This window comes from Ursus maritimus, unplaced genomic scaffold (genome assembly GCF_017311325.1).
Source record: "Ursus maritimus isolate PB19 unplaced genomic scaffold, ASM1731132v1 scaffold_6, whole genome shotgun sequence".
NCBI lineage: Eukaryota > Metazoa > Chordata > Mammalia > Carnivora > Ursidae > Ursus > Ursus maritimus.
The window spans coordinates 36,199,090-36,223,909 of record NW_024426774.1 but is presented as its reverse complement, the minus strand read 5'-3'; the positions used below and the strand labels follow the sequence as shown (position 1 = coordinate 36,223,909).

Below are 24,820 nucleotides of genomic sequence, written 5' to 3'. Positions count from 1 at the left end.
CCGCAGACGTGAGACAAAGGTGGCAGCAGGGATAGGGAGAAAGGACTTGGGTTGGCAGGAAGAGGCGGGAGAGAAAGATCCAGTATATATACAGGCCTCCAGTGGCCCCGAGGCCACTCTTGCAAAGTCAAAAAAAAGAGGGCAATTCTAAAACTGGTGGGCTGCCCATACGATGGACTATTACTCAGCAACAAAAAGAAAAGCAGCACCGATGCAGCGGCACCGAATCCCACAACCACACTGAGCGCCAGACACAAAAGCACACGCACGGCTTGATGTAATTCTTTTTTCTTTAAAATATTTTATGGGACTCCTTTTGATAAGCCAAGTACACGTTCATGATGAAGAAGTCAAAGTAGTCTAAATGATATTTAAGTATCTCAGAATTTCTAAGCAGTTTTTTTCCTCCAGGAAGTTGACAGTGGCTCGTACAGGTGAGGGAAGACGGATGGAAGATCCTAGAATCTGCCCCACACCAGGTAGGGGACATCCTCTGCGTGCGCAAGCCAGGGTAGCCGGGGAGAAGGGACACGGCTCTTCCCTTCTCCTCCCGGCCTGTCCACGCAAGTGGTGGGAGCCATTCAGACGTGCCTCGCAGCGCTTCTCTGAGAGGGTAAATTCCAAACTCAGCCCTTCCGTCGCCAGGTTCGTGCCTCAGCTGTGAAAGGGCCCTGCCCCAACTAGGCTTCGAGAATCATCATGCTTCGGTCAAGGGTAGCCATCGGTGCATGTGTAAAAACACCATCGTGGCACTACAGGCCGGCCTGCGAGGATCGGGGCTTCAGGCAGGAAGCTGAGCAGACAGCGCCCGGCCAGCCTCCCCCCTGCTGCAGGGGTGCACTGCAGCGCTCCCACAGCTCCCAGCAACCACTTCATCGCACAAAGAACCGCTTGGTGTAATTTATGTGAAATTCTAGAAAAGGCAAAACGATGGTGACAGAAAGCAGGACGGAGAGAGACTGACTGCAAAGTCGGAAGAGGGAGTTATGTGGTGTGATGGGAATTTGCTCTAACACAATCGTGCTGATGTTTACACTGGCATTTACATTTGTCAAAACTTACCGTACTGCGTACTTAAAATGGGTGCATTTCAGGGGCGCCTTGGTGGCTCTGTCATTTAAGCATCTGACTCTTGATCTCAGCTCAGGTCTTGATCTCAGGGTCGCCAGTTTGAGCCTTGCACTGGGCTCCACACCCAGAGTGGAGCCTGTTAAAAAAAAAAAAGTGCATTTTATTGTATGCAAAGTATACTTCAATAACCTTGAATTTTAAAAATAGAGGAGGGGTTTGAGTGAGAACGGTACATTTCCTCCGGTGTATGTGCTTGGTGGTATTTATGAATGAATGATGGAGGGGTATGACTCCCATGGTTGCCCATTTGGATTCCGGGCAGGACCAGTTGAGGCAAAGTTTCCAAGCATCAGAGAGAAGAGCAAACAGAGCCTCTATCCATCTCTCCACATCCTCGGCCCACGTACCAAGGGACACCAGGCTCTCCTTACCCTCTCAAGAAAGGAGGGGAGACGTTCTCTTGATTACCGCTCTCAGCAGGGCCAACTGCGTGGCCCTGAGCTCGGGACATGTTCATCAAGAAAACAGCAGGTGTGTGGGCTGGCCAGAGCTTCCATTTTATTTTCCAGATTTGGTGTTCATCCCTACTGGGAAATAGGCGAACAACATCATGAAAAGTAGGACGAAGAATACCCATGACCGCCACTGTCTACTCCACGTTCCATCTCCCTGGGCAACCCACCGAGTGAGCGCCCCTGCCCCCTACAGTTAGCAGCCTGACCCCACTCTGGGGGCGGGGAGGAAAGCCAAGGAGGCCCCAGGCCCTTGCCCTCAACTCACTCACCCGCTCCCTCTTCACTCAAGCGCCAGAGGCCTGCACCCTAGCCTTACCCATCCTTGATCTCCAGGTCCTGGGGCAAGAGTCAGGGCAGCCCAGCAGGAACGGTCTTCAAGACCTGACTTCAAAAGGGGTGGGGGCGCTCCCCGGGGAGCACGTCTAGAAAGGTGGAGCAATACAGAAAAGGTAGGTAAAAACTTCCAGTTATAACAGAAATCAATCATGGGGATAAAAAGTACTACATGGGGAATACAGTCGATAAGATTGTAATGACTTCGCATGGTGACAGATGGTGACGACACCAATCGTGGCGAGCATAGCAGAGTGTGTATAATTGTCAAGCCACCCTGTTATACACCTAAAACTAATATGTCAACTGTACTTCCATTTATTTTATTTTATTTTTTTTTAAGATTTTATTTATTTGACAGAGACAGCCAGCGAGAGAGGGAACACAAGCAGGGGGAGTGGGAGAGGAAGAAGCAGGCTCATAGCGGAGGAGCCTGACGTGGGACTCGATCCCAGAACACCGGGATCACGCCCTGAGCCGAAGGCAGACGCTTAACGGCTGCACCACCCAGGCGCCCTGTACTTCCATTTAAATAAAGTATTTAAAAGAATGTGAGGATTGGGGTGCCCCCCACATCAGGCTCCTCTGCTGGGAGCCTGCTTCTTCCTCTCCCACTCCCCCTGCTTGTGTTCCCTCTCTCGCTGGCTGTCTCTCCCTCTCTCTGTCAAATAAATAAATAAAATCTTTAAAAAAAAATAAAAATAAAAAATAAAAGAATGTGAGGAACACCTTTCTCACCCTGATTGTAAAGAGAGGAGCGGTTGAGAGGGAGAGGTTACGGTGGGTTCTGGCTGCAGCCAGCTCCTGGCAGCGTCCCGTGGAGATAGATATATATGTTAGAAGAAGAAGATGGGCTCTGGGCTGAGGCCAGATTCATATTTTTATCCAGGGAATTTAAGATTGCAAGGGCTTTTTGATGGGAATCTTATCAGAAGCTCCAAAGATTCGTATCAGCTGCAGCTAGGTTAAAAGAAAATGAATAATGCTGATTAAGCACGATGGCAACCTACATGTACTTACAGCCTTAAGATTTACAGGCTTTCACTTAAATTGTTCCACGTTCTTCACGGCAACTTTAAAGACAGAGAACATATTGTTGTCCGGGCTCAAGGTCGTGCTGTAAAATTTTATATCAATTCAGAAAAGCACTTGGAGGATCTAATTCACTGACAAGTGCTATTTGGCGCTGTCAGATAGAATTGACTAGATGATCTGGACCTTTGTGGCGTTCGTGGAGACATCGTGGAAGGTCTCTATGGTGAGCGGTGGGGCTGGTCCCACACGGTATCTCCATTCCCGGCCCCTCCTCTCTCCGCAGCTCCCTCTCTGCCTGGCTAACCCGCACCCGGCTCAGTCTCTGGCTTACACTTTTGAGCTAAGAGTTCATGTCTGGTAGGTAGTTGCTTTTATTGTAATCAAGTATCCTTTAGAAAAATCACCAAAATTCATAGATCACATCAAATAATCTCTTGGTTGGCCACGCCCAGGGAAAACCAGCCTATAGACCACAGTTGGACAGCAGGACCCCGCCATGGGGACGGTCCCCCTGAAGGTCAGCACAGGGCCTGGGAACAGTAGGGGAAGTCCTCCAATACAGGGAATAGTATGTATTCAACGTGCCTCCCAGGAATGGTGGGGACAGAGTACCCTGGTAGCTCTCATCGTATGATAACATGAACGTATCAGCATATCATAAATGCACACGTATGATCATCCTATAATACTAATATTATCATCATTATTGCTATGGATGCCTTCTCGTCTTTCTACTGGGCATTGTAGGTCTCTGTGGAGGGGCCAAGCCTCATATCTATGCTGTGCATAGATAAACATGAAGACTGGCAGGTGGGTCCTCGAGAAGGCCTCCGGGAATCTGTTATCCCGGCCACTTATCAGGGAGACCTGCTCACCAGAGACCAAGAGCCCAGGCTGTCCTGCTGCTGGGAGATAACCTGACCTGTCCCCTCCAGCCTCCAGGGGCCCTCCCCTCCTCTGAACCCCACTGCACTATCTGGCTTATCGCTAGAACTGGATTGGTTTTGTCTCCCCTGCTTGCCTGTGGGCTCCAAAGAGGCCCGGACTGTGCCACGGGCTGTGGAGGAGAGCGGGCATCATGGGAGAGGCAGCGAAGGAGGAGACGGAAGGCTGGGTGTGTCCCTGCTCTGCTGGGCACACCTGTGGGCCCTCCACACCTCTCTTTTCCCAGCTTTAAAGGAAGGGAAATAAGTCCTGCCTACATAGAGCTTAGAGCTTAGAGCTGTGCTGTCCAGGACGGTAGCCACTAGCCATGTGGGGCTACCGAGAACTTGAGGTGTGGCTGGTCTGATCTGAGCGGTGTTCTAAGTATAAAATACACACCAGACAGCAAAGACTCTATACCAAAAAATAAACGTAAATCTCAATAATTTTCTATTGGTTACATGTTAAAATGCTATTTTTGATATTGGCTTAAATCCAATATATTATTCAAATTAATGTCACCTGTTTTTTTTTACTTTTTTTTTTTAAGTAGGCTCCACACCCAGCAAGGAGCTCAATGTGGGGCTCGAACTCACAACCCTGAAATCAAGACCAGAGCTGAGATCAAGAGTCAGAGGTTTAACCGACAGAGCCACCCCAGAGCCCCTTTCTACTTTTCCAAATGCGGCGACTAGAAATGCTACAATGACCCCCAGGCCCGCATTATATTTCTATGGGGCAGGGCTAGTTCAGAAAACCAAGACGGTGCGTAAAGAGCTACTCAGACCGACCGTCATTACAACGCGATTTCTTCTGTTTCCTTCTTCTCCTGCACCACGCAGCACACGGGCACACCCAGGAAGGCTCAGAAAGTCCTGCAGACATAAAATGTTGGAATATTTCAGCTAAAAAAGTGTCAGGTTGTCCAAACCCACCTTCCCTCCCCCAGCGAGGAGGATGAAGACACTGAAATCTGAAGCAAATTATCCCCTGATGATCCACCGGAAAGACCAGATAATCCTCTCCCCAGGAGTTCCGGACTTCTCTTCCAGTGGCCTCTCCTGACCGTCTTTTCTCCATTAGCTTTTACATTGATAACACTGCTTTTGTTCCGCCAGCTCACGGATTCCTTCTCCCCTTCATACTCTGCCCAGCTTTCCTTAGTGACTTAATAATAAAGGAGCTCTGCGCTCTCTGGACGTGCAAAGGTCCTGAGGTTAGTAGAGTCCAGGTAATGTTCTTGGACAGGAAAGCATTAAATCTAAGTGATGTCCCCTTCTCTGGACTTCAGCTTGCTAAGCTCTAAAATGGGCCCTGTCACCTCTCTACCTTGTATCTGGCCAAAATTCCAGTGATGGAAGAAACATATTCGTAAGTCTTTTGTAGACAAATTATCTGTCATAAACTTGCAAGGCCCACACTGCTACCTTTTTTTTTTAAATATTTTATTTATTTATTTATTTGACAGAGAGAGAGCTCAAGCAGGGGGAGCGGCAGGCAGAGGGAGAAGCAGGCTCCCCACCGAGCAAGGAGTCAGATGCGGGACTCGATCCCAGGACCTCAGGATCACGACCCGCACTGAAGGCACACACCTAACTCTTAATGAATAAGAATCAGGGAATGTTTGGGCACAAAATCCTCACAGGATCGTCAGCCTTGGACAGCAGCAGCTGGCCACGGTAGGCACTGAGTCTCTACAACAGCCCGCCCACATTTTAAAAATGAGAAGACCAAGGCCCCAGACGAGGAGGGAGGGGTCTGGCCCAAAGACCAGAAGCCAAGACTGCAAACCCCTGGCAGAGCACCTGGTTAGGACTCTACAACCACTTTGCTTAAAATTTTCAAATAACATTCATTTCTTATCACAAAGTAGCGCCTTTCAGAAATTTCTGAAAATACACAGAAAAAAAATAGTCCATAATCCAGTCCCCTCAACCAGAGATAATCCCATCAACTGCTTGCTGTCTTTACATGTTTTTTTCTACTCACAGGAACATACGTGTGTTTTTTCTTTCTTTTACAAAAATGTGGCACTACTACAAACTTTGTGATTTTTTTTCTCCCTCTGAATAAATAGTAAACATTCTTCCAAGTGAAATACCCTCTACACAATTATTACATTACCATTGATGACTCCATGGTATTCCCTTGAATGGATGTTTAACTGTCTCTTGATTATTGGGCATTGACTTTTTCTCCAGTTTTTATCTATTATAACAGTGCTACAATGAGAAGACTTGCAAGGTTTTTTTCTTTTTTTGCATACTTTCATTTTCATTCTCTTTTTAAGGTTTTTTATAGTATTGACAACTGCCCCCCAAAAGATGTAACTTTACATTTCTTCAACAATACTTGAATGTACCCATTTCTCTAACCCTTATCAATGGGAAAATAGGGGGTTATCAGTTTTTCCTCTTTTCCAGTTTCCTAGGTAAACTAAGTACCTATGCTTAAATTTGTGTTTCTCCACCTATTGCTGAAATTAAACATTGTTCATGGGTTTATTGACCACATGGATTTCTTGTCTTAATAACCTTCCTAGTCATCCATTTCCATTACTCATTTTTCTATTGTAGGCTGTTAGTATTTTCTTCATTATTTTTTTTGTAAGTAGGCTCCATGCCCAGGGCAGGGCTTGAACTCACAATCCTGAGATCAAAGGACCTGAGATCAAGAGTCAGACTCTCTACCAACTAAGACACCCGGGCTCCCCTTTCTTCATTATTTCTAATAGTTCCTTATATGTTAAATTTTTTTTTAAGATTTTATTTATTTATTTGACAGAGAGAGACAGCCAGTGAGAGAGGGAACACAAACAGGGGGAGTGGGAGAGGGAGAAGCAGGCTCCCAGGGGAGCATGGAGCCTGATGCAGGGCTCAATCCCAGAACGCTGGGATCACGCCCTGGGCCGAAGGCAGACGCTTAACGACCAAGCCACCCAGGCGCCCCAGTTCCTTATATGTTAATACTAATACCAAAACCAGACAAGGACACTATAAGAAAAGAAAATAACAGACCAATATCCAGTATTAGTCAGCCAAGAAAAAGAGTGAAATGCTGCCATTTGCAACAACATGGGTGGACCTTGAGGGTATCATGCTAAGTGAAATAAGTCAGACAGAGAAAGACAAATAATGTATGATCTCATTTATATGTGGAAACTAAAAAAAAAAAAAAAAAAAAGCCAAGCTCATAGATACAGAGAACAAATTAGGGAGTGGGTGGAGTGGGTGAAGGGAGTCAAAAAGTACAAACCTACAGTTATAAAATAAATAAGTCATTATGATGTAATGTACAGGACGGCAACTGTAGTTAATATTACTGTATTGCATATATGAAAGTTGCTAAGAGAGTAAATCTTAAAATTTCTTAACACAAGAAAAAAAATACTAGCAAACCAAATTCCACAAAGCATATTAAAAAGATCATACATATTGGAACAGAATAGAGAACCCAGAAATGGACCCTCGGCTCTTTGGGCAACTAATATTTGATAAAGCAGGAAAAAACATCCGGTGGAAAAAAGACAGTCTCTTCAATAAATGGTGCTGGGAAAATTGGACAGCTACATGAAAAAGAATGAAACTTGACCACTCTCTCACACCATACACAAAGATAAACTCCAAATGGATGAAAGACCTCGACGTGAGATAGGAATCCATCAAAATCCTAGAGGAGAACATAGGCAGCAACCTCTACGACATTGGCCAAAGCAACCTTTTCCATGACACATCCCCAAAGGCAAGAGAAACAAAAGATAAAATGAACTTATGGGACTTTCATGAAGATAAAAAGCTTCTGCACAGCCAAGGAAACAGTCAAAAAAACTAAGAGGCAGCCCACGGAATGGGAGAATATATTTGCAAATGACACTACAGATAAAAGACTGGTATCCAAGATCTACAAAGAACTTCTCAAACTCAATACATGAGAAACAAATAAACAAATCAAAAAATGGGCAGAAGATATGAACAGACACTTTTCCAATGAAGACATACAAATGGCTAACAGACACATGAAAAAATGTTCAAAATCATTAGCCATCAGGGAAATTCAAATCAAAACCACGCTGAGATACCACCTTATGCCAGTTAGAATGGCAAAAATAGACAAGGCAAGAAGCAACAATTGCTGGAGAGGATGTGGAGAAAGAGGATCCCTCCTACATTGTTGGTGGGAATGCAAGCTGGTACAGCCACTCTGGAAAACAGTGTGGAAGTCCCTTAAAAAGTTAAAAATTGAGCTACCCTATGATCCAGCCATTGCACTACTGGGTATTTACCCCAAAGATACAGACGTAGTGAAGAGAAGGGCCATATGCACCCCAATGTTCATAGCAGCAATGCCCACAGTGGCTAAATCGTGGAAGGAGCCGAGATGCCCTTCAACAGATGACTGGATTAAGAAGTTGTGGTCCATATATACAATGGAATATTACTCAGCTATCAGAAAGAACGAGTTCTCAACATTTGCTACAACATGGACGGCACTGGAGGAGATAATGCTAAGTGAAATAAGTCAAGCAGAGAAAGACAACTATCATATGATTTCTCTCATCCATGGAACATAAGAACTAGGAAGATCGGTAGGGGAAGAAAGGGATAAAGAAAGGGGGGATAATCAGAAGGGGGAATGAAACATGAGAGACTATGGACTATGAGAATCAAACTGAGGGCCTCAGAGGGGAAGGGGTGGGGGAATGGGATAGACTGGTGATGGGTAGTAAGAAGGGCACGTATTGCATGGTGCACTGGGTGTTATACGCAACTAATGAATCATCGAGCTTTACATCGGAAAACGGGGATGTACTGTATGGTGACTAACATAATATAATAAAAAAATCATAAAAAAAAAGATCGAACATATATGTCAATTATATCTCAATAAAGCTTGGGGTGGGGGTCATACACCATGATCAAGTATATTTATCCCTGGGATGCAAATATGGTTCAACATATGCAAATCAATAAACATGATACACCACATTAACAGAATGAAGGATAAAAAAACATGCAATCATCTCAGTAGGTGCAGAAAAAGCTCTTGACAAAACTGAATGTATTGTCATGAGAAAAGGTCTCAAACTGGGTATAGAAGAATGTACCCCAACACAGTAAAGGCCCTATATGCTAAACCACAGCTAAGATCATACTAGATGGTGAAAAGCTGATGGGGCGCCTGGGTGGCGCAGTCGTTAAAAGCGTCTGCCTTCGGCTCAGGGCGTGATCCTGGCGATCTGGGATCGAGTCCCACGTCAGGCTCTTCCGCTGTGGGCCTGCTTCTTCCTCTCCCACTCTCCCTGCTGTGTTCCCTCTCTTGCTGGCTGTCTCTCTGTCACATAAATAAATAAAATCTTAAAAAAAAAAAAAAAGCTGAAAATTTTTCCTTAAGATGAGGAACAAGACAAGGGTGCTCACTTGTATTCAACATAGTACTGAAAATCCTAGCCAGCATTAGGCAAGGAAAGGAAACAGAAGCATCCAAATTGGAAAGGAAGAAGTAAAATTGTTTGTTTGTAGATGACATGATATATTATATATAAAAAACTCTAACAATTCCACCAAAATATTTAGAGCAAATAAATGAATTCAGTAAAGTTGTGGGATACAAAATCAACATACAAAAGTCAGTCGTGTTTCTATACGCTAACAATGAATTCTCTGAAAGAGAAATTAAGAAAATAATTCCATTTACAATAGCATCAAAAAGAATAAAATACTTAGTAATAAATTTCACCACGAAGGTGAAAGGTCCGTACACTGAAAACTAAAAAACACTGATGAAAGAAATTGAAGAAGAAACAAATAAATGGAAAGATACTCTGTGTTCACAGATTGGAAGAATTAATATTGTTAAAATGTCCATCTACCCAAAATTATTTACAGATTCAATGCAATCCCTATCAAAATTCCAATGGCATTTTTTACAAAAAATAAAAAAATAAAAACCAATCCCAAAATTTGTATGGAACCAGAAAAGACCCCAAATAGGCAAAGCAATCTTGAGAAAGAAGAACAAAGCTAGAGGCATCGCACTTCCTGATTTCACTCTGTATTACGAAGCTAAAGTAATCAAAACAGTATGATATATTGGGGCACCTGGGTGGGCCAGTCAGTTAAGTGCCTGCCTTCAGCTCAAGTCATGATCCCAGGGTCCCGGGATGGAGTCCCCCATTGGGCTCTTGCTCAGCGGGGAGCCTGCTTCTCCTTCTGCCTGCAGCTCCCCCACTTGTGCTTGCTCACTCTCTCTGACAAACAAATAAAATCTTAAAAAAAAAGAAAAAGAAACAGACTCTTAACTATAGAGAACAAATTCATCTGTGTCTTCTTAAGTTTTATTAAAGGTCTTATTAAAGATTCTACTTATTAAAATGTATTTCTTATCTAACTTGAAATTGTTTCTACTGGGATGTGATTCAGAATCTAACTCCATTTCCTTTTCCTGAACAGCTGGCCAGTTCTTCCAGTTATCTCACTTACCCCGAGGTTTCGTAAAAGTGGCACTCCTGGTATTCGAGACCACATACTTCTTTCATGCAGGGGTTGCCTGCACACTGTAAAATATTTAGCAGCATTCCTGACCTCTGCCAAATTCCAGGATCATTTCTCCAGGTATGACAAACAAAATTGTCTCCAGACACTCCAAGTGTCCCCTAGGAGACAAATCACCCCCCAGTTAAGAACCACTGTTCCCAGTGATTTGAAACACTCTTTTTATCATGCAGTAAATTCTTATATATCAGATACACTTGGATCTATTCCAGGACTTTCCAATGATTTGATGTCTATTCTTGGACCACATGGAAAACAGCACTAACCTGTTTCCATTATTGTGGTTTTGTATTAATTTTTAACCAATTAGGCTCTCCCTCTCCCAATCTCTTTAAATCCTTCCTAGAGGATACTTTATCTTATTGATCAGCTAGGTGGGAAAGGAACAAGAGACCCAAGCAGAATCTGGGGCAAAGGAGGCCCTGCCTTCCTGTCAAGGACTCCCAGACTAGGTGGGGCAGCAGGAACAGGGCTGCCTAGGCTGATAGGAGAAAAGGCATCTGATAGCACCTGGAAGCCACAACCCCAGGATCATCTGGTGAGACCCAAAAGGAAAGAGGGACAGAAAACAAAAACAGAAGAGGAGACAGTGTTTTGAATTGCCTTTGTTTTTTATTCATTGTTTTTAAGTAGGCTCCAGGCCCAGCATGGAGCCCAACGCAGGACTTGAACTCACAGCCCTGAGATCAAGACCTGAGCTGAGATCAAGAGTCAGACACTTGGGGCACCAGGGTGGCTCAGTCGGTTGAGTGTCCAACTCTCAATTTTGGCTCAGGTCGTGGTCTCAGGGTTGTGAGATGGAGACCCACACTGGGCTCTGCGTTCAGTAAGGAGTCTGCTTGAGATTCTCTCTCCCTCGGCCCCTCCTCACCATGTGTGCTCTCTGTCTGAGAAAAGAAAGAAAAGAAAAGAAAAGAAAAGAAAAGAAAAGAAAAGAAAAGAAAAGAAAAGGAAAGGAAAGGAAAGGAAAGGAAAGGAAAGGAAAGGAAAGGAAAGGAAAGGAAAGGAAAGGAAAGGAAAGGAAAGGAAAGGAAAGGAAAGGAAAGGAAAGGAAAGGAAAGGAAAGGAAAGGAAAGGAAAGGAAAGGAAAGGAAAGAGGGAGGGAGGGAGGGAGGGAGGGAGGGAGAAGGAAAGAAAGAAAGAAAGTCAGATGCTTAACCAACTGAGCCACCCAGGCGTCCCAAGCTGCTGGCATTATTGTGAGGATGGGGAAGGACGGAGAGCGGGACACTTGTGATTATTTACAGGGTATCTAGACTTCCTCTTCCAGAGAAACTGAATACAGTCCTATAGGGAATTAGCCCTTTAAGCCCAGTGGGCAAACCATATTCACATGGGCAGGACTGCTCTATGGTAAACTCCCTCAGGACCAGGCACTTAGGTCCTCCTCACCTCCAGGAAGGAGGGCTCCACCTCTGCTAGGACTATTGGGATGAACAAGTCAGGGCTGCCTTCCCCCATGAGTCTACAGCCCTGGGGTTCTAGAATTCTCAGAATGGCCTAGGCCATGACCCCCAAGTTCTCCCTCCTCTACCTCAGATCAAAGTAGTAACTGGCATCCCACAGGTGCCAGTTAGGATGGTTTTAGTTGTAAGAAGCAGAAAACCTGGTTTAAACAATACTGGAAATGTACAGACGCAGAGAGCGGAAGAGCCCCCGGGAGGCTTCCTCCAGTAGGTCAGTGTTGTCTGTTTCTATACTTGGCTCTGCACGTTCTCGTTGCTGGGGGCATCTTTAGTTGGATACCTGGGGCTGCTGCATGCTTCCCTTTGGATTGCGGTGATAATCACACAGCAGAAATTCCCAGCAATCCTGAGATGCACTCTGATTAGAACATACTTGTTCACATGTCCATCCCAGAGGAAGACAGAATTGGCTTGTCTTGATTGGCTTAGAGCTGGAACCACTTAGTCCTCCACCAGGAATCTGGAGCTGCTGGGAAGGGGTAAAGGGAGGAGGGAGTGGCTGCTGAGATGTCCATGAGTATCCACGGCACCTGCTTCCTAAAGGAACTGGAAGGGAAGCAGTCTGCAGCCTGGATCTTGCAATCTAGAGAGAAATACTTGTGTCATTGGAGGAAATTGGTCTCCTAAATCTTAGGTGGACTCAAAACATCACTTATCTTTATAACATCCTTCTAATTTCTTCCGAAGCTCAGGATTCAAAAGCCCTGTCAGTCCCACTGTAAGGCTAAGGAAACAAAGGCCCAGGAAATGCACGTGACCTAAATCAGGAACTAGAACCCCAATAGCAGGCAAAGCCGGTTCTTGCTGCCTATTTCTGCCAGCCCCTCAATAAAGGGCGCACACAAGCTCTAAGTGACGGGGGCTGGGTCACAGTGTTTTGTGTGGGAAACAAGTTGCAACTATCATAGCAAAAAGGCCCTGGGGAGGCAAGCTCTCCTGCCACTGCCACCGTCTATCCTGAGATACTAGGCTATTCCTTGGTGCCAAGAGGGCTGCTCAGGAGAAACCAAGCAAGGAAGGCAGCCCCCGCCTGGTGTTAGCCCAGCAGCTCTATGAAGGCAATTCCAAGAACAGCCTCTTTCCAAAGCAGGTTTCTCATCTGTTTTGCCCAGGAGTTTGGGGTCATGAAATAGATGAGTGTCTCCCACCCATGAACTCTGCCGTGTGATAGGAAGTACTACGAGGTGAGGGTGGGGGCAGACGAGGCTCAGCCCGTTAGGGCACCATCATGTCTCGAGCTTCCAGCTGTGGTCAGGGTAGACCAAGCCGCCACCGGCCACAGGTCTGCACTGGGAATGCCAGAGCTGCAGGCCAGGCATGCAGAAAATGGCAGCAGCAGCAGTATCATTGTAATCATGCTTGCACATCAGACTATTTTGAATCCAACACTCCACTTGGGTCACTGGTATGGTAGACCTTACCAAGAGTACAAGATCCCAGCACCAAAATCCCAGAGTTGGGGAATAGAGGCATCTCTACCATCTACTAATCCAACCACCTCCCGCGGTTTCCTTCTTTTTTAAGATTGATATATTTGAGACAGACTGTGCGCGCGCGCATGCAGGGCGGGAGGGACAGAGAGATGGAGAGAATCTCAAGCAGATCCCTGCTGAGCAGAGCCCAACATGGGGCTCAACCCCGAGATCATGACCTGAGCTGAAATCAAGAGTCGGATGGTTAACTGACTGAGCCACCCAGGTGCCCCTAGTTTCCTTCTTTCAATTACCTAATTATTTTTATGGGCTTTGGGGACCCTAAAAGCACAGGTCATGGTTTCTTAGTAAAGACTCTTTTCTCCAAGTGCACGCACAAGTCTCAGTGGGTCCCCTTGATGGTCTCCAGCTCTTCTACTGGCCCCAGTTTTCTGAAGGAGCTATTGCCAGAGCATACAGCCAACGTCGTTTCTGTGCTCCTTAACTCATCTTCCTAGCACTCACTGCAGGAGGAGCAGTCCAGCTGGCATCTAGCAGTCCATTTACCTCCGATCTGGAAACGCTCCTGCCTCACATGATGGATGTGTTCTCTCTGTACGGGCCCCAGATGAACTGTGCCTGTACTTTAATTTTCTCCATTACTGTAATGTCACATTCCCTAGTGTGCTCGTTATGTGATCTTGCATTGTTTCCTAAGAAAGCCTTAGTCTTCTCATCTGTGGTGTGTAACTTCCTGAGTTACTGTGGTAAATGAGTTAAAGCAAAGTGTGGGCTAAATTAATGTGAATTACAACTAATTTTGTACCAACCTAATAGTGATTTCCCCTTGACCAAATCCGTCTAAGGATCAGGACACGGGAAATCTAAATTGCACCTATGTCATAATTGCATATTTAATTAGAAATTAAATATTTCATCAAAGCAAAGACTAGAACAGAACATGGAAAAATGGAGATAGTAGATTGGGAGTCATGGGTAGGTGATTTTATAAATGTGCTATTCATAGAACATGGGAAAAGTAAACCCCAAATAGTCATATTGGGTGGATTTCAAATTTTGACATGTGTTAAATACACTTAGTTTTCCATATCCCTGAAGGATAAGAAACATCTTCCCTTCAGTTTCTATCATGGCTGTAGGTCTGGTTATCTATTATTACATAATGAATAATGAACACAAGTAGTGGATAGCCCTAAATGGGACAAAGGGAAAACAATCCAGGCCCTGGAAACTTAAGCTCCATTGTGGGTACAAAAGTGTTCACTATTTTATCCTTTATATAGCCTTTCCCATGTCATAAACAATTCCCATCAAATTTTAAAAGTTTTAAAGACCTACTTTATCTTAAGTACGTAGCAAGATGCTGGGGATGTGGCAAAGGCTCCATATACAGTAAAACTTCTGTCCTTTTTAATCAGACATTCCACCCCTCGTGTTTACTCACCTTCAAGATTCTCTCCTTTACTCCAGCATAAGATACAAAAAGGTGTTTCCATGTTTATGGCTCAAATGAATTTATGACTAAAGTCATGAGAATCACTCTATATCTGGTTGCCTGGATCTGGACTAGGTGGGTCAGATTGGATTTTGAGAACAATTTTTTTTTGAACGGGAGAAGTCAAATTTATAAACATGCCATGTGGTCGAACACTAACAGTGAGTAGGTTTTGGGAAGTGCAGATTTGAAAGCAAGGCACGCCAATAGACCTAGTTCAGTTCCTTCATTCCCATCGAACGGAATGGAACAGAGAACAACCCCTGTGTTCTCTGTTTTACCCCATGTGACCAATTTAGGCGGCCTGTTTCAGAGTCCTCAACTCCAGAAGCACACTGAAATCCACAGGAGGCCTTTTAAAAATCCCGATGCCCAGGTCGCACTTACACCTAGGAAATCCCAATGCCCCAAGCTGGAACCCAGGCCTCGTCTCTCCAGGTGAGTCCAGGGTGCAGCCATGGTGGAGAACCACTGGCCTATGTAGTCCTCTCAGGAGAACGAGGACCGTGAAACAGCAGACACCCCACCTGTGGGTTCCGGCTGTTTTCACTCATCCTTCCATATATAAAACACGAATTAATTCCTTCTTATTCTTTCTAATGATTTTACAATTCAAGTCAATTATAGATCCAATGGCAGCAATAAGACTGCTTAGGCCAGGAACTGGGGCGGAGTGCTGGCTGCCTACACCAGCGTCTGTTCCTTCCCAGCTCCCAGTATTACAACTCCAATTCCAAGCTGGGTATGTGGCTGCCCAAGTGAAAACCGTATTTCCCAGGGCAAAGGATGAGGGAGAAGAGAAAGCTCTTCTTTACCAAAGAATGACAATTAATAAACATACAAGGAATGAGAAAAATAGAAAAATCACCATTTTATTATTTTTTTTTCTTTAAGTAGGCTCCACGCCAGCGTGGAGCCTGTGGGGCTTGAACTCATGACCCTGAGATCAAGACCTGAGCTGAAATCAAGAGTTGGATACTTAGGGGCGCCTGGGTGGCACAGCGGTTAAGCGTCTGCCTTCGGCTCAGGGCGTGATCCTGGCGTTCTGGGATCGAGCCCCACATCAGGCTCCTCCGCTATGAGCCTGCTTCTTCTCTCCCACTCCCCCTGCTTGTGTTCCCTCTCTCGCTGGCTGTCTCTATCTCTGTCGAATAAATAAACAAAATCTTTAAAAAAAAAAAAAAAGAGTTGGATACTTAACTAATCCAGGCTCCCAGGTGCCCCAAAAATCACCATTTTACAACCATCTTAGTGATAATGGATTCAGGCCAGATTCACCAGTGGATACTAAGGCAATTGGGTGAAAGACTGCTAAAGCATAGGATGTTCACACAATCTCGCTTTCACTCCACCGAGCAGGTATTAATTCCAAAGATTCTTCCTAAATGGAGAACTCTGGGGCACCTGGCTGGCTCAGTCAGTAGAGCACACAGCTATTGATCTTGGGGTTGTAAATTCGAGCCCCACATTAGGTATAGATTACTTAAAAATAAAATCTGAAAAAGAATTTTTTTATAAAATAAAATGGCGACATCTGGCAGGTTCTCCCGTGTTGGTTAAGCTCTCATATCTCAGCCTCTAAGCTTTGTGGTGACGCTGGGGCTGGGGACACGCCCAACCAGGCTTACAGGGGCTTCCCTACTACGGTCTGCCACTAGGGGGAGTTACGAGGAGACCGCAGGGGCAGGAACTTGCTTGCTTCCTGTTCTTGTGAAGGTCACCCTGACATTTCTTCACTAGGACAGCAGCTGTCCCCTCCTATACAGCAGCCCTCACAGAATCAGCCTCTTCACAGACCTTAGTCACCAGCCGCCAGCATGTCCTCCTCAATGGCTGGGGACCCGCAGCAGCCAACAGCAACCCTTCCTCAGAGGTCTGAGTTTTCAGCTTCACCGGGGCTCTTCTGCTTCTAAAGTTTTAGTATTTCCAACATCTCATCTTTGTTTCCCCAGCTTCAGTAGCTGCTCTGTCTAGGACACTGCTGTGTCTTTTTGCCATTTCAGCTGCAGGTTAACACTTCATGCCTCGTTAGCTCTTCTATTAAATTCTCTGTCAAAACCCCTATGATTTCTGTCTTCTGACTGGATTCAGAGGCAGAAATTAGTACCAAGAGTGGGGTTTATATCCCACCCCCACCACGTACACATATCTTACTAAGACATCTAAACTACTTGCACTTCCTGCTCATCGGGATTGAGTGATCAAACTTAATACTACCAAGAATGAGAAAACTGGCATGTCTGGGTCTTTAAGTCTTGAGGTAGAAATCACATGCTGAAGATGGGGCAAGATAGAGTCTGTCTTTCTACTCTGATGATTATGATGCCACTGTAAACAGCCCTTGGGCCTCTTTCACTTGGTGAAAAAATAAACTTTCTTCTCTGTTCTTGGGATTTCCTGTCCCTGAGGTTTGTTTGGGTGTTTTTTAGATTTTTTTTTAAATTTTATTTATTCATTTGACACAAAGAGAGAGAGAGAGCATGAGCAGGGGGAGAGGCAGAGGGAGAGGGAGAAGCAGATTCCCCACTGAGCAGGGAGCCCGATGTTGGGCTCGATCCCAGGACCCAGAGATCACGACCTGAGCCAAAGGCAGATGCTTAACCTCCTGAGTCACCCAGGCACCCCTCCTGTCACTCAGTTTAACCTAATCCCAATTTATACAGAGCCCTATACACTTTTCTTCAAAGACACGCCACCAAAGTTAGGTCCTTTATTTCAGACTTAAGAAATAAAGGTTTAGTTAAGGAAAATTGTTTGTCCCACCAGCCAAGGAAAAGTATCAATGTCAAGTTGAACATGACCATATCAAGAAAATTACATATACTTGGAGGCTGAGATCCAGTTAATAAACACTATTTACAAAGTGCTTATGAAGTGTCAGGCATCACAGACTTCACATGCACTATTTCATATAAACCTCACGAAAATCCTGTACCATTATTATCACCATCTTTAGACAAGGGAACTGAGGCCTAGAAAGATTAAACAGCCTCCAAGATACACAACTAGCAAGCGCTAAAGCTGGGATTCGAACCAGATAAATGTGGCTCCAGATCTCACGTTCCTCACCACTACACTATACTGTCCATATGAGGTAATCAACTACCTTTAAGACCTGATTCCAATGGAAACGTTGAATTTAAAGCCTTTCTCTATACTAGACAGTGATTCTATGGGGAACGCTGAGAAAAACCAAAGATTCTAAACAGAAGTGTCACATTAACTCTATACGCACAAGCTGGCAGTATTCCCAAAAAGCTGGCAAGGCCAACCATATTTGATATGGATGCAGAGTGTGCCAGAAGCCAAGGCCTTAGCTAAAAGAAAATTATCTCCCTTCCAAATCAATAAGGTACACACAAGGCCCCTCATAGGACTGTTCAACGAATGGGAAATATTGACTAACATTCCCAGAACCTAGCCCCCCCAAAAAAACTTAATTGAAATTAAATTTAATAATGGCTCCTAGGAAAAGATATCAAATCAATAGGCACTGAGTGCTTATGGGCTGAAGCTTGATCTCTAATGATCCTTGTACGCAGCATAAGCTCTCCCTGGAATTTCCAAAGGTCCATTATCCTTAGAGCTAACCTAAAAAGCACCACTTCACTTTAAGAACCAAACTGGCAACTCAGCTGCCAACTATTATTTTGCAAAGCAGGACACAGTTAGTTGAGAATTATATTTTTCCAATTAGCACAGTGGGAAACACTGTTGAGGCATTCAGCCCAAGCCTGCAATTAGAGAACATTTGCTTGCTTCTAGAAATAGAATGAATGGGAAGTAGAAACCTGCTATCTAGGTCTTTAGCAATAATACTCTGGGAGGAGAGACCTTGCTCTATCAGCAGTCCCCAGAAAATAACCATCTTGTCCTTTTAATAAGTAGCATTCCGCACTGCACCACAGAATGTTCAGATGAGAGAAATCCAACATCATCTCTGAATGTAACAAAAAGGGTTTACACTAAAGCCCAATCATTAGAAAGGCAAGGACTACTGCCAATGAGCAGCTCCAGTGTTTTCTTTTAGTAGTTATTTTAAAAAATCTATTCATAAACTCTCAGAAGTCTCCATCTGTCACAAAAGGAAGAGTTTGGTATAAACACCTCAGCAATCTACAGCCAGCCGACCCCTCTCAGCTTTTCAAATATCCCAACAGATGGGATTTAGATCTCTCAAGTAGAGGTGAAAAGAAAGGCAGAGAACAGTATTACAGAGAAACAAGTTTCACACCACAGGTAGGAGATCAACAACCTTACCAAAATTTGGAGCACTGAAGAAAATTTTGACATGAGGCAAGAGAAAACCATTGGCAATTAAGACATATGAAAATCAGGGCACGTGGTGGCTCAGTCGGTTAAGTGTCTGAATCTCAGGGTCGTGAGTTCAAGCCCTGCATTGGGCTCCATGCTAGGTGTAAAGCCTACTTAAAAAATAAAAAATGAAAAGAAAAAAGAAAAGAAAAGGGAGGGAGGGAGGAAGGAAGGAAAAGAAAGAAAAGAAAGAAGAGAAAGAAAGAAAATCTTACATACTGCACTGTAAAGGGTTTTAATAGACCAGGCATCCTCTCACAGCACTAGATTTTATAGGGAACACAACCCAGCTTTTACTGAGCAACAATCTTAACTTTGTCACCTTTTGTCTCTAAGCAGCTTTATATAGCCTGAAGGNNNGAAAGAGTGAAAGAGGGTGAGAACAAATCCTTTCATTTCCTGCCAGTCAGGAAATGCACTGTAGAAAGCACTAGCTTTGCCTAAAGCTTAGACCAGCTTGCAAAGGACCTGGCAACTTGCAAGTAAACACAAGCACAATTGTGTAACATTTATCTAGTGCTCGGTACAATGGTAGGTTAACCGGTGACTCAACGTTGACCTATTTATTCTGTAAATGACACCATTTAACTTCTAGACATCCAGGGGGCTTTACAGGAGTGAACAGCTTCATCTCTCACAAAGAAGATTCTTCAAGCGTGTGTGTACATGCACACCTGTGCGCACACGCATAGGCCAAGTGCCTAAGATACGCCAGCTTTTGACAGCAATGACAAATTACTGACAGGCAAGCTACTGACAGCTACTTTTGGGGACTGGGGTCGGGAAAGAGGAAAGTAAGTGAGGTTCTTTTCATTCTCTACCTTCTATGCTTAAATGTTCAAAAACTTTTTCAATGTAAACATCCCAATAAATTTTTCACTTTAAAAAAGTTATTAAAAGATCAGTCAAGAATTCCTAAGTAAACAAAGATTAAAATATTAACTTTCACTCCCTCTGAAACACCACCAAAATGCTAGTAGTAAGGGACTACTGTAGAGACAGATAACAGGCGTGGATACAAAGCCACGAAACTGGGGCGCCTGGGTGGCTCAGTGGGTTAAGGTTAAGCATCCGCCCACAGCAGGGCTCTCTGCTCAGCGGAGCCTGCTTCTCCCTCTCCCTTCACCTGCTGCTCTGCCGGCTTGCACGCACACGAGCGCGCACTCTCCGTCAAATAAATAAATAAATCTTTAAAAACTAAATAAATAAATTCAAAACCACCAAACTACAGAAGCTAGGCAAGGTAAGCAGATGTGTCAGACCCGATGAGGCTGAAGCTAAGCTGGCCACTAAAAGGCTCAGAAATCTGAGAAAATGGTACCACCAGAAGACAACATGAAAGAGGGGTTAACACCAGAAAGACTAAGCCTAAGCAGCTGTTAAGGCACACTGCGGTAACATTTAACACCAACAAACACCCGCTATCGTTTAGACATATCCCAAAGTAATTCACAGGTAAGAAGCTATGGTTGGGATTTGCTTTAAAATACTCCAATAAATAATCGAGAAAGAAGGGGTGAAACAATAGCAGAATACTGAGTGTTCTTGGGAGCTGGATGATGGGTAGAGCGTACACAGGGTTCATTACACTCTTGTTTTCATGTACATTGAAAGATCTCCATAATTAAACTTTTTTCTCTCAACAGCAGCAGTTAAGCCCCCAGATCGTTTACCCCACACTGTGGTCGGGCATCTGTCTCCCAGGTGGCATTAGACTGGAAGTTTATTTTATAAAGGGTACGAGAGGGTCCACGGATTGGGAAATTGCAAACAAGAGTTATACGCAAGGAATATACAGGCAGCCTTCACTATGCACAGGAGTGGGTCCATAAAACACAATGCAAGCTGAAACCATGCAAAACCCCCTCATAATCAACAGGAAAAATGATGGTTGTCCTGTGAATTCTAAAAATTTGTCAAAACATTAAAAACTGAGTTATAAATGTGTACAGAAATGAAAAGAGTAGTAAAACTACTATTTATTTAGCCCACTAATTTAAAACATTAGAAATATTGGGATTCGACGTTTTGGATCAACTTCCAACATTTTGCCTTTATCAAATGTTTTGGAGTATCTCCAAGAATTTCCTTATTGTGAAGTTGTGGCCACCATCACTTCTGGGACATCCATACCGTTTTCATCACTTGCTCATTTATACCAAGAAGCTCACCTTCACGAAGTTCCCCTAGCTGCCTGTCCAGAATCTCTCCAACAGCAGCAGCAACCTTCCCATGGTCAAATACAACTCATGTTCGATTTGAATCCCGTGGCTATTTGCAGTGTAGTACGCTTCTGCCACACTGCATATTACTGCTTTCTGCCATGATGCTTCCCATTTCTTCCAAACTCAGCTACAGAAACTGCGAAATCTCCAATCGTAGCATTAGTAGCCATCCAAAAGTCCATTAAAAGCTGAAATAAACCTGTCCACTGGCTGATCAATGAAGTTGTGTTTGATGGTAAAAACACAAGTTTTCACATTTTCATTCAAAAGCCCAAGAGAATCTGGGGCATAACCCAACAGGAGTGCTAAAAGCTTACAATGTCTCTCTCCCACTAGGAGAGAAAGAGGCAACACCATCAAAAGCTCTGTCCTCAGTGAGTAAACTGACCAACAGATAAGCCGCAAGCAGTCACCAGCAGACTTTGAAGGAAGTGATCTGATAAGCCATTGATGGCGCTGGACGTCTGTTCTTTTGTAAATGTGATCTGTGGACTAAAGGGCCAGCATTCGAGTTTGTACTTGATGCAGTTTCTCAGAGTGAATATACCAGGGCAACTGAAATCTGAACCATGTTGTTGGGGGACTGCTATTATTTACCTAAACTGCAGTAACCGATTTTCATGCACACTGGAGCCACACAAAGCAAGGACTGCCTGTATTGGACACAGGGAGATGAAAGTACATAGTGACCTCTTCCCTCACTGAGCGCCAGAACTTTGAGCAGTCAGGCCTTTTACCCTTCTGATTCTTCTCTGGGATTCTCCCAAGGAAAAAGTCTAACCGGACCACCCTAAACCCGGGTTTCTCAGCCTCAGACTTGACATTTTAGATCGGGTAATTCTGTGCTGTCAGGGGCTGCCCTGTGTACCATAGTGTTCACAGCAACATCCCTGGCCAGCAGCAGCTCCCCCTGCTGTGACAACAAAGAACGCAGCTGCCCAAGACAGAGGTCCCACAGCCCCACCCACACACGCAGAGCTTCCGCCAGCATTTTAGTGCTGCACTCTTATAAATAGGAAATGAACAGAGATCACCAGGCCACTAAGGAAAACCACTGGCATTAGAGACTAGAGTGAAAAGCCAGAGTGAAAAACAGGAAGAAAAACATTTTAATTTTAATTACCACTACTATCCTCAAAGAAGAGATACTGATTGCATCCATTAATAAGATGCTATTTTTTTAAGGTTTTGGAAATCAGAAAGAAACAGGAATTTTAATAGGATTAGACAGGAGAGTTAAGGGCATCTCTCTCAAAAAAAAAAAGACAAGGTCAGAGAAACAGAAAAATGTACTAAACAAAACAGTCAGAAATTAGGACCAGCTGGGTAGCTTAAAAAGTTCCAAAAAAAAAAAAAAAAGGTATCAAATTAATTCAGGAAGTTGCTAGAATTGAAAAATGTTGTTTTCTAGACTCAGTGAAGTACTCAGTCAACTAGAAAGTAAACCAACTCTTCACTGTCAGTTGTCCAACACTAAGGACTAAAATTCCTAACAAGCTTCCAGAAAGATGGGTCATGTACACATAAAATAGGTTTCAGACTTCTTCCACAGCAGCACTAAAAGCAATGCCTTCAATATTCAAAAGAAATCATTTCAAACCTAGATCCTATACTCAAATTTTCAACTAAATGTGAACATATAATAAAACCATGTCCAGATGTGCAAGGTCCCCCCAAAAATCCTCCCCAACACTCTTCCCAGGAAATTGCTATAAGGTGTTGTCCATGAAAACAAGGAAATAGGGGCGCCTGGGTTGCTCAATCGGTTAAAGCATCTGCCTTCACCTCAGGTCATGATCCCAGTGTCCCAGGATCAAGCCCCGTATTGGGCTCCCTGTTCAGTGGGGAGGAGTCTGCTTCTCCCTCTGCCCCTCACCTGGCTTGTGCTCTCTCAAATAAATAAAAAGAAGAAAGAAAAGGGAGGGAGGGAAAGAAAAGAAAAAAGAAAAGAAAGGAAAGGAAAGGGAAAAGGAAAAGGAAAGGAAAACAAGGGAATAAACCAAAAAAACAAACACAGGACCTCAGTAAACAGGAAGCCTAACAAAGGAGATAAAAGAAACTCCCAGAGGGGCACCTGGGTGGCTCAGTCAGTTAAGCATCTGCCTTCAGCTCAGGTCATGATCCTGGAGTCCTGGGATAGAGCCCTGTGTCAGACTCCCTGCTCAGCGGGGAGTGTGCTTCTCCCTCCCCTTCTCTCTCCCAAATAAAATCTTTAAAAAGAAAAAAAAAGACAACTGGTACTGGACTGATTAATGACAAGAACCTAGAAAGACTACTCCAGGGAAAAACAAAAAGTTGTACAAGAAAAGTGATTACAATATATTAAGACTCAGCAACTCAGTAACAGCTTATAAATACTACACTACCTTAGCGAAGTTAAGACCCAGTTATACAGTGAAAGTGAAATAGGGTCTGCGTATGGCAAAAGTTGAAGATGACTAAAACTACACATCACTTACCACTATGGGAAGTCAAGAGCCAAAAGCTGGAAGGGCCAAGTAGTTATACAAACGTATGGCATTCGGCGACGCTGAGATAAATACCAAAAGGGACTGAGTGTCGCAGCATCAGGAAAGACAGAAATGGTGGTGGGAGACCCATTTTTGTTTTAAGCCTTGTTGAATCACATGACTCCTTAACATGCACACGTATAACCTTGATTTTAAAACCTTTCTATTTAAAAAAAGGCAACCTCTATGCCCAAGAAACATAGACCAAGGCTCTCCGGAGCACATATCCCCCGCCCACGGTAGGTATTACTATATATGGAAATACAAACTCCCTCTGGTCTCTTCTTAGCCCCTCGGGTTCCTCTTACCCACACCTAGCCGCTCTAGGAAGAGAAACACATCCTTGATTCAAGTATTTTCTCAACTGTTTTCTCCCAAGCCAAGGGGAAAATGTTGAGGAGGGTTACTATTCATTTAATCACAGGGAAGACAGGATCGAGGCTTGTGTGAGGTCATTTACCATCAGGAAAGGAAACCAATACCAAAATTCAGGAGCGTCTCCTTCAAAACCTTCAGTTCAGGGATTAATGCTAAGTTCTCCTTTACCGTACAGAGCCCCCTCCCTCCTTCCTCAAATAAAAAATAAATAAAAATTTAAAATTAAAAAAAAAAAATCAAAAGGCTACTTTCAGCCAGCCCCAAAGGCTACAACTGATGACCATTCTCTGCTAACATGTAATACTGGGAAAGACGCAGCTCCCCAGGCCGGTTCTACCACCCGTAAGAGAGGGATGAAGACCTATTCAAAGAGGTCTTGAGGATTAAATGTATGTAAAAAGCTTAGCACAGTGCCTGACCTTAAATGGTGAACACTGACTAAGCAAGTCTACAGCACGTACCCAACCAGTGATCTAATCTCTCTCAGGCATAGGTCAGGCAAGCTTAGCTTTATGTGGTACAGTGTGGCTTCTCAAAAGCATCTTCCTAAAACACAACTCTCAGGACAAG

At 44.1% G+C, this 24,820-nt stretch overlaps 1 long non-coding RNA gene across 3 annotated transcripts; it reads right to left on the bottom strand.

Moving 5' to 3' along the window:
• Nucleotides 1-1,168: 1,168 nt before the first annotated feature.
• LOC103671496 lies at nt 1,169-23,174 on the bottom strand. 3 transcript variants are annotated; one of them, XR_005832841.1, is made up of 5 exons: nt 21,309-23,174; nt 4,670-4,753; nt 1,903-2,008; nt 1,503-1,655; nt 1,169-1,207 (listed from the first exon to the last, which is right to left on the bottom strand). It is a non-coding gene; the product is annotated as an uncharacterized LOC103671496 (long non-coding RNA). The 3 variants fall into 3 exon arrangements; XR_570910.2 differs by lacking the exon at nt 21,309-23,174 and having other exon boundaries at nt 1,503-1,658; nt 4,670-5,756; XR_570909.2 differs by lacking the exon at nt 21,309-23,174 and having other exon boundaries at nt 4,670-5,756.
• Nucleotides 23,175-24,820: the final 1,646 nt, after the last annotated feature.